Below are 12,275 nucleotides of genomic sequence, written 5' to 3'. Positions count from 1 at the left end.
AAAAGTCAAAGTGAACGACTATCAGACCTAATAACGTTAGTGTCTTTGGTCAGTAAAAGACCCCTATATTGTCAGGAGGTCAAAGGCTATGGTCACAATGACTGAAACAGTTTCCAATAAGTTGCTAGAGAATGATATAGTCTATCACTCAAACTTATTAAGACATTTGCCTGTAATCAGCAGATGACACCCAGTTGTTTTTGGGATAAGAAAGCCAAAGATAAAGGTCACGGTGACCATCCGACTAAAATTGTTTCTTTTTCATAGGCCTTTATTTCTTTGTAGCATGGTTATCTGTAGTCAAGTAATATCCGCTGCAGTTTCCTAGGTCAAAGGTCAAGGTCACATTGACCTTGTGACTTAAAACTGTTTCAAATTTATAGCTTGAGAACACTTTGGCCTCGGAATATCAAATTTTGATTGTATATTGTCAATAGATGATCTGTATTGTTCATTGGGTTATTAGGTCAAAGGTACAATGGCCACTGCATTTGTGTGACTGAAATTTACATCTCCAGTTACCTCTGACTGTATTTTTGTTTCACAAACAGCTGTTGTTATATTTTAAAATAAATTTGTTTTAATTTATTGAAATCAGATAATTTGCTATCTATTGGAATAAAAGACCTGTTTTATAGTACAGGCAAGAATAATGTTTTCAGTTGTTGGTTTTTTTTCCAGTGTGTGTATAAGTGTTCTTTAGCTCTGGTCTGGATGAGTTGTTTTGATCACTCACCACTAGTCATACTCATTTGTCACTAGCAGTCACCAGATGATCCTATTATTTTGGGGTCCGGAAGGTCAGGTAACTTTTGACAGAAAATAGTCGGCCTACAACAGTCAGACTTAATATGTTTGCCAGTGGTGAGTAGATGTCCCCTTTAGTAAAAGTCAAAGTGAACTTTAGACCAAAATGGTTCCTGGTTCCTGTCAATCCACACTTTTCTTCAAACGATATCATATTGTAAATCATTTGTTGGAAGTTGATGAAACTTGGTTTCGATATTCTTTTTAGCTCGACTATTCGAAGAATAAGTAGAGCTATCCTACTCACCACGGCGTCGGCGTCGGCGTCACACCTTGGTTAAGTTTTTCACACCAGTCCACATTTGACAAAGTCTTTTGAGATAAAGCTTTGAAACTTTCAACACTTGTTTACCATCATCATGACCAGTTATAGGCAAGAGCACATAACTCCATCAAGGATTTTGGCTGAATTATGGCCCCTTTTGACTTAGAAATCACGGTTAAGTTTTTCGTACCAGTTCATATTTTGACAAAGTCTTTTAAGATAAAGCTTTGAAACTTTCAACACTTGTTTACCATCACCATGTCCAGTTATAGGCAAGAGTACATAACTCCATCAGGGATTTTGGCAGAATTATGGCCCGTTTCGACTTAGAAATCTTGGTTAAGTTTTTCGTACCAGTTCATATTTAGACAAAGTCTTTTGAGCTAAAGCTTTGAAACTTTCAACACTTGTTAACCATCACCATGTCCAGTTATAGGCAAGAGCACATAACTCCATCAAGGATTTTGGCTGAATTATGGCCATTTTTGACTTAGAAATCATGGTTAATATTTCGTACCAGTTCATATTTTGACAAAGTCTTTTGAGATAAAGCTTTGAAACTTTCAGCACCTGTTTACCATCACCATGTCCAGTTATAGGCAAGAGTACATAACTCCATCAAGGATTTTGGCTGAATAATGACCCCTTTTTACTTAGAAATCTTGGTTAAGTTTTTCGTACCAGTTCATATTTTTTGTAAAGTGTTTGACATATGGCTTTGAAACTTTTATCACTTGTTTAGTATAATAGTCTCTATCTGTAGGAAAGAGAACATAACTCTGTCATCTATTTTGGCGGAATTATGGCCCTTTTTTGGACTTTGAAATTGGTTCTGTTCTCATACAAATCCATGTTTTGTCAAAACTATTTGACATATGGCTTTTAAACTTTGAACACTTGTTTATCATTATGATTTACATCTGTAGGCAAGAGTACATAACTATTTTGACTGAATTATGGCCCTTTGTGGACTTTGAAATTGGCTCATATATTGCCATTTAGTGCAAGACTTATCGAAATCAAAGTAATACAGGAACATTGTCTAATCTATTTATTTCTTTTGTCTGAATTTGCGTGGACATATTTTGAACTCATTCTTCAATCAATTCTAATAGTGGAGCGCGCTGTCATCAGACAGCTCTTGTTTTCTCTCTTTCCCGTGTTTTTTTTTCAATGAAGTTTTGGTGGAGCATCAGTTTTGATAAATAGTGCATGTTATTTATAGAGAAATTGTTTTGGATACTACTATTCAGTCCGTTGCCTTACATGTTACCATGCTGCAGTCAAACACATTCTGTTCGATGTATATGCCACCCTAAAATTAAACCAAATCTTGAATACCTTGACCATCTTTGTAGACAAATACCACAACCATTTTTCATAGAAGTTTACAATGGTCATCCTGAAGTTTTAGGTTATTCTAACTGCAATACTAGAGGTCAAAGTATTGAAACATTCATTCAGAAATTTCCTCTGATAACTTCCAATGATGTCTCGTATAAAAGTTAAATCACTACCATACTCGTACTTCGCTTAAGTTCTAGAATGTGTCAACTATACAGTGGTATCTGAAATAATGTCTACGATCTGAAGTTTCATTTACATGAGTCGTTTCAGGCTTTTGGACTCGTCCATGCGTTGGCGTTGGCGTACGGTTTTGTTGAAGTTTTTTGTCTTTAATCTGTTATCTCAGCTGGAACAACTGATACGGGGAGTAGAAACTCCGTATAAATCAATACATTTATCTGTACTATGCTGTCGTTCAGATAACACAATTGTATCAATTTGATGGTATTGTCTTTGTACACTGATGCCGATTTTGTTGGATTATACACCGTTTTACCTCCAGTTACCGGATCCGATAATATGTCTTTCAGCCAAAGCGATTTCTTAAAGACATAAAAACACAGGGATGAACGAGATTACTCTAGCACTTAACGGATCCAATGCACATTCTAGACGCCACCATTTGTTTGCAGAAATTACAGTTCAAGCAAGTAGCATCTGAATATTTTGCTTCTGAAGGGTCTTTTTGTAAGCAACCAGCACAATTTGTTTTACACTAGTGTAATTTAATCGTTTTAATTTGTTTGTTCACAGGCTTGCTGTCACATTCCTCTACATGACTTTGGTTAGCACTTTCAGCAGAAACACTTAAATAAAACTTCTTCCTTGATTTAGTTGACAGTCTCTTACTTTTCATTTCATGTCATTGCAAACTTTGCTGCAACAAAAGTTACGCAACTTCTGATCCTAAGGAGCATTAAAGAGCATAAATATACAATAAAAGAATTACCTTTGGATTCGTAAAACACAAAAATGTCTTGTTTACCGATAGCTGATATTGATCGTCAAAACGGTATCATTGCGGTTGATTTCCACTGAAAGACCGGAAGTTCATTAAAAGAGTTTGCCGATTATAGCAACTTGTCGTTAGTGGAATTTTCCTTCTCATCATAAATCCTTTTTATACACAAAATTTCCTTTTGAAGTTCTGATTTGACTGCAGGTTTAAAGATTGATCCGTTAAATTCGCTTCCAGACTCCTGAAATTTACACCGCTGCTATACGATTCCCTGAGGTTCCGCAACTGTCAAAAATGCCAAACGTTATAAAACATTTGTCCCAGATCTTTTTAAACCCCCTTTACGAAAAATTGACCAATGGTATGTGGTTAAAGTCCATCAGTCATTCTTTTTCCCATAGACTTCCATTATAACATTGATAAATTTTGGCGATTACGGCCTTCCATAAATCGAAACATGTATATCTAATCACATGTTTTTCCAAGAACTATCTTAGATGTACCAAAATAACGGACGAAAAACATATGAATAGTGATACTTTATTTAAGTAATTTTCGTGTGAATGAGATGACACCCTGTTTACATCGTTGGCATGGCCGGAGAAATTCCTTTGATATTTTTTTTTTAAATACACAAAATGTAGCCAATTTTGTCAAATTGTATAATGAAATACTGTAAATGAACAAAAAAAAAAAATCAGTTTTTAAACAATAATCACTTCTTTGGTTTGTTTACACGACTGACCAGTCAGAACGGACCAACATTACCTTATTCCCAGGTATACACTTACCTCATTCCCAGTATGTTCCCTGTACTTTTCATACGCCCGTTTGAAAAACAGGACGTATTATGGGAACGCCCCTGGCGGGCGGGCGGGCGGCGTCCGCAGACTTTGTCCGGAGCATATCTTCTACATGCATGGAGGGACTTTGATGAAACTTGGCACAGTTGTTCACCATCATGAGACGGAGTGTCATGCGCAAGAACCAGGTCCCTAGGTCTAAGGTCAAGGTCACTCTTAAGAGGTCAAAGGTCAAATTCAAGAATGACTTTGTCCAGAGCATATCTTCTTCATGCATGCAGGGATTTTGATGAAAGTTGGCACAATTGTTCATCATCATGAGACGGAGTGTCATGCGCAAGAACCAGGTCCCTAGGTCTAAGGTCAAGGTCACACTTAGAGGTCAAAGGATACAAGAAAGAAAACTTTGTCCGGAACATATCTTCTTTATGCATGGAGGGATTTTAATATAATTAACTTGGCACAAATGTTCACCACCACGAGGCGGAGTGTCGTGCGCAAGAACCAGGTCCCTAGGTCTAAGGTCAAGGTCACACTTAGAGGTCAAAGGATACAAGAATGAAAACCTTGTCCGGAGCATTTCTTCTTCAGGCATAGAGGGATTTTGATATAACTTGGCACAAATGTTCACCACCACGAGACGGAGTGTCGTGCGCAAGAACCAGGTCCCTAGGTCTAAGGTCAAGGTCACACTTAGAGGCCAAAAGTCAGATACAAGAATGACTTTGTCCGAAGCATTTCTTCTTCATGCATGGAGGGATTTTGATGTAACTTGGCACAATTATACACCATCATGAGACGAAGTGTCATGCACAATTCCCTTCTTTAGAATTACTTCCCTTTGTTGTTACTATAAATAGCTTGTATTGTAACTTTTTCATTACTAGTCGTAGGGAAAAATCGAGACCACTTTTCTGTAGTACAACATGCATGCTACATCCAGTTATGAGGTGTATTTTGACCAGTCTTTACCTGGTAAAGATTCTTGTGTGGACTGACAATTTTTTTTTGGATTTTTTTTTCTTTTTTTTTTTTTTTTTAAGATTAACTTCCCTTAGTTGTTACTAGAAATAACATATATTGTAACTTTTTTATAATTGATCGTAGGGAAAAAATAAGGCCACTTTTCTGTGGTACAACATAGATGTTACTTTCAAATTTTATGTGTATTTTAAGGTATCTCTACCTGGTAAGGAGTTTTTTTTTGTGGACTTAAAAGACTTACAATGATTACTTAAAAACCACAAAATTAAAATTCCATTTGCAAATACAGGTGCTAGAGTAAAGAAATTTGCTGTGACAGGCGTATATTGTGACATTCTGGCACTCTTGTTGGAATTGGTTTTCTCTGACCATAATTATGTATGTGTTGTTCGTTTTCGCTATCGTGTAACTGACTCGGATGAAATGTGAAACTATGTTAATGTCACTGCCATCCTCTGTGTTTGTCACACTAGTGCTTATTCTCTTGTATTTGTTCTTTTATTCTATCGCAGGGAAGGGGTTTATTTTGAAAGGCTAACGCTCACCTGTCAAATTAACATCTTTGTCAAAAACTAAGTCACTGGGTCGGTTAATAGGAAAACATTGGTTACACTCTAGTGGCCACATTTTCTACCCCTTCTTCGTGTCTAGGTCAAGTTCAAACTCGGTTGATTTAATATTACAATTTTTTGTCAGAATGTTTGATTCGATAAAAAGAAGGACAGATTAAACATTGGATTATCTTAGGTAAAAAATATGTCATTGCGTCACATCTGTTAACACTCTGGAGGCCGCATTTTTGACTTTATCTTAATTAAACTTGTTAGGAAGTTTTTCTTAATTCAGACCTGGATTACATGAGGTCTTAAACATGGTCACTTGGAAAAGTCATTGAAAAATCATACTAACTCTCTAGAGGACACATTTTCTACATGATCTTAGTAAAAACTTTGTCAGATTGTTAAGTTTAGCTCAGGTTCAAAACTGGATTAACTGAGATTTTGAACTAGGGTCAGTGGGACAAATCATTGGAAAACCATGTTAACTCTCTAGTGGCCACGTTTTCTACATGATCTTTATAAAACTTTGAAAGATTGTTTGCCTCAATGAAATTTAGGTCAAGATCAAACCTGGGTAATCTGAGGTCTTGAACTAGGTCACTAGGTCTGATCATAGATAAACCTTGTTTACACTGTAACATGCCCCATTTTCCTCTTGATGGGCATAAATCTTTGTCAGCATGTTTGTCTCAATAAAATCTAGGTCGAGCTCAAATCTGGGGTGCCTGGGGTAAAAAACTAGGCCGAAAGGTTAAATCAGGAAAAACATTGGTAACAGTGTGAGGCCACATTTTTTACTTGATCTTCATAAAACTTTGTCAGCATGTTTGTCTGTATAAAATCTACGTCAACTTCGAAACTGAATTATCTAGGCCAGAATTTAGGTCACTATGTCAAATCAAAGAAAGACCCAGTTAACACTAAAAGGCCAATTTTGTACCTGATCTTCATGATACTTTGCCATATGTTTAAATAGCATTTATTGGGACCATGTAAGAATTATTTATAGCATTTTTCTAGTAAACATTGTGTTGTCACGATTTGTATTTGACTTTGCGCTGATAAAAATGGGGTAAAATTTACCTAAAATCATTGCAAAGTGCTGCAACTTTTCGCGAGTGTTATATTAAGGGGAGGCAAACAAAACGCACCAAAGTAATAATAATGACATGAGTTTTTCATCATTGTCAAAGGTATAAACTGTTGCTTTTACCAAGCTGTTTAGACCTTTCTAAGTGAGAGGTACCACAGATTTAAAAGTATCAGACACATTCTGGTGAGCTACTAGCATATTTTACTGTTAACTAAAACTTAGTCAGGTTGTTTGCCTCAATAATACCTTGGGGAGTTCATACTGCTTGGTCCTCTTGGGTTAAAAGACAAGGTCACCAGGTAAAATTTTAGGAATCATATCAAGGACCCCATTGTTACCTGATCGCATAAACCGATGCCAGAATGTGTATCCGACTGTTATTTTGTTAAGCTCATACGTCGTCGGTTATGCTTTAGGTCGACGCACGATGCGCGGACACGGCGCACGACACGACGTGTGACAATACGACACGACAATGAGACATGACGCACATCAGTGTGATACGATTCGTGTCAATACCACGGAACATCGCAATATTAATGTCGCGATGCCGTGTCATATTGTCGCTTGCATAATGTGTGTCGCGTGTCTAGTTGCATTGTGTGTCGTGTCATACGTCGTTAATTTCGTAGTGTCGCCGTCGTTTTCATGTCGTATATCGTGGAATATATTGTAAATATACGGTCGACACAGAACACGAAGGACGAAAATGCGAAACGACGCTAGACACACGATACGACAGACAACAATACAACACGATATCATGACATTAATGTCGCGGGTTGTGTCACATTGTTGTGTGTGTTGTCGCATTGTCGTGCGTAGTGTCGAGTGTCATGTGGCACGTCGTGCGCCAACCTAAAACACAACGTTTTACATGCATTTAGACATGACCTAACATTTGCAAACGACCCTATAATGGGGAAAGACCTAGGGCGCAATCTAGTTTAGTTGACTGTTGTTTAAGCTCCATATAATCAGTATAAATATAGTTATATATGTACTAACCCCCAATGATAACGTGATTCCCGCCGAAACGCGAGGACGAGACTAATTCATGATAACTGATGAAATAACTATTCATAATGCTTGCACATTACTTGACAAGCAAATATTAGTATTTCTTTCATTTTGAATATCTATTAAGTATATGGCAGCATAGCTCAGTTAGGTAAAATGCAGACACCAATTGGATATAAGGAAATCGTTTTGTGGGTTCGAATCCTCATGAGGATTTTTTTTTCAGATTTTTTTTTGTTTTTCCTATTCGTTTACATTTTTGCTTCCGTATATTTGTTTCTTTCTTATTTGGTTTGTATTTGTATATAATTTTATGTTTTTATATAACACAATAGTATGTTCATTATTTGCATGGCTTAAGTGCATGCATTTAATCAATATACCGGTAATCTTAGATATTTAATAAACTATTCTGATCCGCCATATCGCCTTTAGATACCTTTCGGTCATGTTGTCACAGAGCTCATGAAGGAATCTTAATTTTTATGCAAGAGTGAAATAAAAATGAAATGTCCATGCTGAGTTTTGAACCCTGTTGAACATGGACAGTATGCTTTACCACTGAGCTAATTTGTAATTGGTGCAAAATCTAGAAATATTTAGATTGTGACATGTTTGAAAAATGTTGAATTCCCTATGTTCCATTTTAATCTATTTATAGTCATGTTTGTAAATATCAAGTTATCGTTGGGGCATAGTATTTTAGCAACAAAATATGATGCAACTAAATCTTTTGAGATAATTCACAGAAAATGAGATTAAACACAACATTCTAACACTATCTATTCGATTGCCAGTTAATACAAAGGAGAAGTTCAAGTTCTGTATAATCTGTGATAAACAACGGTTAACGCGCGAACCGGTAATGATGGCATCAGTTATGGCGTCAAATTGCCGCATGACGTCCCGTTTATTACTACTCGGATAAATGAAACCCAGCATGATTTTTATCAAAATATTTCAGTGAACTTATAAAAATAAGAACAAAAACAATCAAGGCCTTCTTGTGGTTTGTTGTCCAATTTATCACGGTTCATCGTTCAGATGCTGAGATATTATTAAACCACTCTGGCTAGAACGCCCCCGTGGTTCAGTTCTGCGCACCTAAGTCTGAACCGTGATAAATTAGACGACAAACCACTTGAAGGCCTTGATTAGGTATTAAATGTACAAATCGCTGGCTTACTTTATTGCATTGGATATGCCCTATTATTGCTTATGTTATGGTCATATGGTAATAATATTTTTAACACGTCGCGTGCTCAAAGATGTATCGATTAATTATTAAGAATGTAGAATTTATGCCAATTTTATTATACAAGTAGGAATTTATATTCACCATAAACCAGTCATCAGACAGGTTATCTATCAAACATCGGTTGTCCGGAGTGGAAACAGTTAAACGCAGATTAACACAGCTGTATTATGTTACTGTGGACTAATTGACCCACTGACCAGCATTTCTGCTGACCAGTAGAGTACAAATATAGTCTCTGACAACTAAGGTATATAAATATGACATCGTTAACATATTATGTTTCATGATTATTTGGTTGCCCAAGCCAGCTGCTAAGTTTTCGTACGAACCCTATTTCTAGTTTTGCGTTATATATACAATTATATAGTTTATACTGATTAATTTGTGTTTGCTCGATTGTGATGAAAAATTCAAGCTTATTTGAACCACACTCGTGTCCGCTTTCTAAAAAAAAATCACCTTTGCCCAGCCATCATCCTTTAAAGTCCGCTACGGCTCCTTAAAACAGAGAAATATCTATCCAAGATCTTGTTTTTTATGGTGCCATATTTCTCTGCTACGAGATAGGTAGCTTGCGATACTTAAAAATTATCTTGATAAAGCGGAGTTTTCTAAAAAGGTTATCTCAACAGTAGAACGTTTCCTGGAAATATTAGTGTGATAATTTACATTATCATTTTGATACGGTTGGCATAAGTGACCACAACTGCCATTTATCAGCTAGATATTTTCAGAAAGTATTAGAACTATCTAGAACAAATCCTTATCGATAATGTTTTCAGAAAAATGTACAACTTAACTTCATTGGAATGTACAGCATATTATCGTGATAGCTAGCAGTTTCACGCATTAACGTGAAATTTTGCGCTGAAATGTTTTCACTCTAGAGTTTACTGAATGCGCAAGAGTTGTTGGAATGACGGGAATTAAATATTTCGCGGGCTTAGAAAGGTTATGTTCAATCAGACCCGAAATATTTATTGAACTTTCACAACATCCATCATCCATATCTCGCCCCAACATAACCTATTTATAACTAGGCAGACAAAGCAATGTACATTCGACGTCATAGATGGACAATAATAAAATAAAATGTACATGTCCATGTGCTTGTTTGTTCGAGACATTCACCAATGAATAAAAAAAATTCAAAGCGATTTAAAGATTTTAACATGTCAAACTTTTGCTTGTCACATTTTATCTTAAAATCAAGACAGTAACGTTGCAGTTCTCGCATGCAATGATTTTCGTGATATGTAGGAAGGACTTGAAATAACTGTTATTAATATAATAATATAACTGAAGAGATAACACTTGTTTTTTTTTTTTTTTAGCTCACCTGTCACAAAGTGACAAGGTGAGCTTTTGTGATCGCGCAGCGTCCGTCATCCATCGTTCGTCCGTGCGTCCGTGCGTGCGTTAACTTTTGCTTGTGACCACTCTAGAGGTCACATTTTTCATTGGATCTTTATGAAAGTTGGTCAGAATGATCTAGGTCAAGTTCGAAACTGGGTCACGTGCGGTCAAAAACTAGGTCAGTAGGTCTAAAAATAGAAAAATCTTGTGACCTCTCTAGAGGCCATATTTTTCAAAAGATCTTCATGAAAATTGGTTAGAATGTTTACCTTGATGATATCTAGGTCAAGTTTGAAACTGGGTCACGTCCGGTCAAAAACTAGGTCAGTAGGTCTAAAAATAGAAAAACCTTGTGACCTCTCTAGAGGCCATATATTTCACAAGATCTTCATGAAATTTGGTCAGAGTGTTTAACTTGATTATATCTAGGTCAAGTTCAAAACTGGGTCATGTGCCGTTAAAAACTAGGTCAGTAGGTCAAATAATAGAAAAACCTTGTGACCTCTCTAAAGGCCATATTTTTCATGGGATCTGTATGAAAGTTGGTCTGAATGTTCATCTTGATGATATCTAGATCAAGTTCGAAACTTGGTCATGTGCGTTCAAAAACTAGGTCAGTAGGTCTAAAAATAGAAAAACATTGTGACCTCTCTAGAGGCCATACTTGTGAATGGATCTTCATAAAAATTACAGAATGTTCATCTTGATGATATCTAGGTCATATTAGAAAGTGGGTCACGTGCTGTCAAAAGTAGGTCAGTAGGTCAATAATGAAAAAAACGTTTTGACCTCTCTAGAGGCCATATTTTTCATGGGATCTGTACGAAAGTTGGTCTGAATGTTCATCTTGATTATATATAGGTCAAGTTTGAAACTGGGTCAACTGCAATCAAAAACTAGGTCAGTAGGTCTTAAAATAGAAAAACCTTGTGACCTCTCTAAAGGCCATACCCTTGAATGGATCTTCATGATAATTGGTCAGAATGTTCACCTTGATGATATCTAGGTCAAGTTTGAAACTGGGCCACGTGCCATCAAAAACTAGGTCAGTAGGTCAAATAATAAAAAAGCATTTTGGCCTCTATAGAGGCCATATTTTTCATGGGATCTGTATGAAAGTTGTTCTGAATGTTCATCTTGATGATATCTAGGTCAAGTTTGAAATTGGGTCAACTGCGGTCATTCAACTGCGGTCAAAAACTAGGTCAGTAGGTCTAAAATTAGAAAAATCTTTTGACCTCTCTAGAGGCCATATTTTTCAATGGATCTTCATGAAAATTGGTCTGAATGTTCACCTTGATGATATCTAGGTCAGTTTTTAAACTGGGTCACGTGCGGTCAAGAAGTAGGCCAGTAGGTATAAAAATAGGAAAACCTTGTGACATCTCTAGAGGCCATATTTTTCAATAGATCTTCATGAAAATTAGTGAGAATTTTTACTGTGATGATATCTAGGTCAAGTTTAAAACAGGGTCATTTACCTTCGAAAACTAGGTCAATAGGTCAAATAATAGAAAAACCTTGTGACCTCTCTAGAGGCCATATTTTTCAATGGATCTTCATGAAAATTGGTCAGAATTTTTATCTTGATGATATCTAGGTCAAGTTCAAAACTGGGTCACATGAGCTCAAAAACTAGGTCACTTTGTCAAATAATAGAAAAAACGACGTCATACTCGAAACTGGGTCATGTGGGAGCAGGTGAGCGATTCAGGACCATCATGGTCCTCTTGTTTTTTCGTGTTATAATATCTGCAGAATCTTCAGGGATTGGTTGGTGCCAGAGCCCGGTAGGGCGAGGGTACCGACGTATTCCTAGGGATT

General features: G+C 36.5%; 1 protein-coding gene across 2 annotated transcripts in view; it reads left to right on the top strand.

The window, feature by feature from the left end:
* The window catches only part of LOC123542307 (multidrug resistance-associated protein 1-like), a 127,627-nt gene that overhangs the window by 73,247 nt on the left and 42,105 nt on the right, over positions 1-12,275 (top strand). The gene's annotated exons all lie outside the window — the stretch shown is intronic.

Source organism: Mercenaria mercenaria, chromosome 19 (genome assembly GCF_021730395.1).
Source record: "Mercenaria mercenaria strain notata chromosome 19, MADL_Memer_1, whole genome shotgun sequence".
Lineage (NCBI taxonomy): Eukaryota > Metazoa > Mollusca > Bivalvia > Venerida > Veneridae > Mercenaria > Mercenaria mercenaria.
Note: the sequence above shows the minus strand (reverse complement) of the source record. Positions and strands in the feature narration are given on the sequence as shown.